The sequence below is a fragment of the Vombatus ursinus genome, unplaced genomic scaffold (assembly GCF_900497805.2).
Source record: "Vombatus ursinus unplaced genomic scaffold, bare-nosed wombat genome assembly UNPS02009573.1, whole genome shotgun sequence".
Classification (NCBI taxonomy): domain Eukaryota; kingdom Metazoa; phylum Chordata; class Mammalia; order Diprotodontia; family Vombatidae; genus Vombatus; species Vombatus ursinus.
The window spans coordinates 8,057,675-8,062,851 of record NW_020949351.1 but is presented as its reverse complement, the minus strand read 5'-3'; positions in this window follow the sequence as shown (position 1 = coordinate 8,062,851).

Here is a 5,177-nt window from a genome sequence, read left to right as displayed (position 1 = left end):
CTTTTAGGATAAGAACTCACTATTTGACAAAACCTGCTGGGAAAATTCGAAAATACTGTGGCTGAAACTAGGTATAAACAAACATCTCATACCATATACTAAGATAAAGTCAAAATGGGTACATAATTTACACATAAAAGATGATAACATAAGCAAATTAAGAGAGTAAGGCATAGTTTACCTGTCAGATCTATAAAGAAGGGAAGAATTTATAACCAAACAAGAGGAGAACATTATGAAATGCAAAATGTATAATTTTGATTACATTAAATTAAAAAGATTTTGTACAAAGCCGGGATCAGAAGGAAATCAGAAATTTGGGAAATAATTTTGTAGCCAATTTTTGTAACAAAGGTCTGATTTCTAAAATATATAGAGAACTGGGTCAAATTTATAAGAATACAAGTCATTCCCCAATTGATAAATGGTCAAAGGATATGAACAGGCAATTTTCAGATGAAGAAATTAAAGTTGTCAATAGTCATATGAAAAAGTGTTCTAAATCATCATTGATTAGAGAAAATCACATTAAAACAACTCTGAGGTTCCACCACACTCTTATCAGATTGGTTAATATGACAGAAAAGGAACACGATAAATGTTGGAGGAGAAGTGGAAAAATTGAAACATTGATATAGTGGTGGTGGAGTTGTGAACTGATCCTACCATTCTGGAGAGCAATTTAGAACTATGCCCAAAGGGCTATAAAACTGTGCATACCCTTTGATCCAGCAATACCACTACTAGATTTGTAACCCAAGGAGATCATAAAAAAGGGAAAGGGACCTACATGTACAAAAATATTTATAGCAGCTCTTTTTGTGATGGCAAAAAATTGGAAATTGAGATGATGCCCATCAACTGGGCATTTGAACAAATTGTCACACATGATTACAATGGATTATTGTGCTATAAGAAAGATGAGAAGTCAGATTTCAGAAAGCTGATGCTGAGAGAAGTGAGCAGAACTAGGTGAACGTTGTACATAGTAATAACAACATTATGCAATAATCAACTATGATACACTTGATTCTTCTCAACAATACAATGATCTAAGACAATTTCAAAATATTCATGATGTAAATGCTATCCACATCCACAGAAAGAACTATGGAGTCTAAATGCAGATTGAAGCATACCATTTTCATCTTTTTTTCTTTCTCATGGTCTTTCCCTTTTGTAATGATTCTTCTTTCATGCTATGACTAATGCAGAAATATGTTTAACTTAATTCTACATGTATAACCTATATCAGATTGCTTGCTGTCTTGGGGAGGGGGAATGGCAGGGATTTAGACAGAGAGAACAGTTTGAAATTCAAAGTATTGTATAAAATAATGTTGAAAACTATTTTACATGTAATTAGAAAAAATACCAGGAGAAAAAAAGAAGAGATGAAGTACTAATTTGGCTTTAAGCATAATGACCAATATTCTAATAAGATAATTTTCTTTAAAAAATGTATTTAATGTAGCACAAACCACAACAATAATAATAGATCTCATTTTTATGGTAATTCAAGGTGCATAAAAACCTTCTGAGACAAGTCAAGTAGCATGAGCCTAATTTCATGGATGAGGAAATTTAGTATGAGAGAACTGAAGAGACTAGTCCAAGGTTATGTGTTTAGTAAGTGTCAGAGTTGGATTAAGACCCAGTTCTCTTTAACTCCAAGTTGTGTTTCTTCTACAGTATTATTCTACCTATCTAAAGCATCTGAATATGCCCATACAGCTATTGAAAAAATTGAACAAACTTTTTGGTTGTTCAAAATTGGTAGAAAATATTAAAATGACAATTGTCAGGACAAGTATTTTGAATCTCTTTTTGTGAATGATGATTTAAATAGGCTGCATCAAATGAGAATGATAAAATCTTTAAGCTGTTCCTCATTCTCCATATTTCTGGGATCCAAATGTCTTAATTGAATGACAATGTCCATTTATTTTCATAGATACTCTCTTCATTTCTTTCTTGATTATTTTTCATAGTATGAGTTCTTCCATTTCAAGAAGTGCAGTCTGCTATTTAATTACCACCAGAGGCTAAGCTTTATCTCAAGGTGCAGGAATTCAATGGCTTAGGTAATGTGCATAAAAAATGACTATATGGTGAATAAGGAGAGAAAATTTATACAATATAGCTTTATTTTTAAAAATTATAATACTATTGTATGCTATGTTAGGCAAAAATCATGTTGGAAGACTATAGATCTGCCTCTCAAAAATTTTTGTCGTTTTTCACAAACATGCAAAATCAACATAAAAAAGCATAGCTATGTTGAATGATATTGTTATAAAAACAATTATAAATGGAACAAGAGGAATCAGAAATAGAACAGATATAATTATATGAAATAATAAAGATCTTTAAAATATTACTTTGTAAGCTTTTGGTTGTTGAAAAGAATTTGGGAAATCAAATCCAATAACGCTTGATTTACCACATAGAAGACAGGTAGTGAGATTCACCAAAATGACTGTTCTGTGCTTCCCAATCTACTGTATAGTCTTCAAGGAGACAAAAATAGGGGGGAGAGAGAGAGAGAGAGAGGGAGACAGAGAGAGAACAAAACTATTACCAAAAATCACAGATAACCATTCAAACATATCATGGCCTTTATTTTGTTCCTTTAGTTTCCTGTTTCTAGAGGGTCAATCGTATGTTAATTATTATTAGATAATTTTATATAAAGTTGTTAATGCCTTTAATGGACATTATTTAGCAAAATCTATCTAATATAGTGTTGTTCTTATTCTTGTTGTTTCCATCCATTTATACATATCAACAAAATAGAAAATTTGAATGTTGGAAATGTTATTTTCTTAGAATACAATATTTTAAATATGAAGTGTAATTTTGTGAAAGTAAATATCATTTATATTTTGGCTATAATCTCCCTCTTATGATTTAATGGATCCAAATTAAAGTAGAGGAAAGGAGCTTAAAATAAGTTATATTGCTTCTGTGATTGTTAAGGCTATTTAATCTCAAATTGGGAAGTAGTAATGGTTTGACAGGAAGAATAATGAATTCAGTTTGGGGTGCTTTGAGCTTCAGGTAACCATAGAATTTATATGTGGAAATATCAAACAAGTCATCAGAATGTTATTTCTTAAATATTTTAGCTTTCTCAAAAGAATCATAAACAGAAACATAATTCTTGAATTTGCTACTTATTTTTTTTTTTTACTGCTGAGTAGATTACTTTAATACTAAGGGTACTTTCCCCAGGAAAAAAAAAAGTTATATGAAAAGAAAAATAAGTTGTTCTTCCATTTATCCTCCTTTGAAACTTTCACAACCTTCTCAGAAGATTTGTCAGTTTTGCTTTGGTACCTCAACAATTATGTAGTTGCCCAAAATCCACTTCTGGTTAAAATTCTACAACAAGTGATATATTTATAGATTCTAGCTATGTAACCCTAAGTATTTTAAAAATTATTTTTATTTGTTTATCTATCACATAAACATTAGGGCAGTTAGCACATCAAAATGTAGATGAATGCATTTTGTGTTGTTGTTGTTTTCCCAAAGACCAATTATTCTAAGAGCATTTTGCTATGTAGTTACCCCTCAATAAAGAAAAATGGCCTCTAATTGTTATTCAACCGATAAATGAACCATTAAATTAGGAAGTGAAGGAACCATAGCCTGAGATGATTTGTTTGGACCTCATTTTCAAACATTTGCAGACTGCTGAAGGTTAGACAACTGTTTACAATTTCATTAAAAATAAATGGAAAAAAATCAGACTAGTTGTGTGGCAAATACCATTTCCTGCCCTTTATTCTATATCCTTCATTACTTTAATTTTTTATGCAAGTCATTGTGCTCCTCCTCTGTGTTTTCTAAAATGCCTGCAGTGTTTTAAAACAATACCATATAACAGGAGTTGCTTAAAAAATACTTGATGATGATTATGATGATTACTTGACTGTGTGAGGCAAGAACAATAAAAGAGCAAATCTTGAGTCAGCCTTGTGTTCCTAGCTACTCTGAAATAAAGCTTTAGACTCATAAAGCAAGCATTGAAATGTGCTCACTTTGGTAGTTTTAGCTCTTTTCTAAAGGAAAAATATTCACTTTCAGGACTCCATTTCAAAATTTAGCATTAATATAAGAATGACTCAGGATATATGAATCACTTATTTGGATTCTGTAAATATATGAAAAAGAAAGAAAATTAAAGTTTGGTTTAATAGTATGTAAATCAAAATAGAGATTAAGTTAAACTGTATTTTCTTTGATAAGAAGTAAATCAAAGCACTCTTTTTATAAAGAAATGTAATCTGGTCAACTCTTTATTTTTTTCCCAGTGTTTATATATATAGAATTGTGAGCATGGAGGTAATTTGATTTTTTTTAAGTAATGCCAACAATGTTGGGACCTTTCTGATTAGGGAAGGTGGGGAAAGCATAGCATATACCTCCTCCCTTGTATTGGGTAATATCTTTATTGTGAGTACTTAAAAGATAATTAGGAAAATAATAGAACTAATTTGATTCCCTTCCTATGTGTTTCTAAGACATAGTTTGTTTACTCCTGGTAATTTTAACTGATCAAGGGCAATGAGGAGCTCTTTTATTATTTCTCTTCTTACCTTGGGTTTCAAATACCTATTAGTTATTTTTGTTGGGTAATTGCTGCTCTGAATATTATTCTCCTGGCCAATGGAAATAGAAGCAAAGTTAGAGTTGAGTAGTTCTATGTACTCTCCATCATGGTTACCAGTAACCCATCTCTCCATACCTATTTTCTTTCCCTTCTGTATTGTGACTTTTCCCCCCAATATAAACATACATACATACACACACACACAAATACACACTCTACATTTTTGTTGTTCTTAGTTTTCCTCGCCAACCTCAAATTATTCTGAGTTTACTAACCTCGATTTTAGTCTTATATTACCTCTTTTACTGCACTTTTATTTCCAACTATCAGTGACAACTAGACAGTTACACAAATGAGAGACTCCATTTCTCAGCTTTGGGTGTTTTCTCTGGCTGTCTTAGATGTCTGGAATGCTCTCTGTCCTCCATTCTGACTACTGACCTCCCTGGCTTCCTTTAAATTTCAAATAAAATACTACCTTCTACAAGAAGTCTTCCCTAACTCCTCAAAATTCCCATGCTTTCTTTCTTTTAATTATTTCTAATTTATCCTGTATATG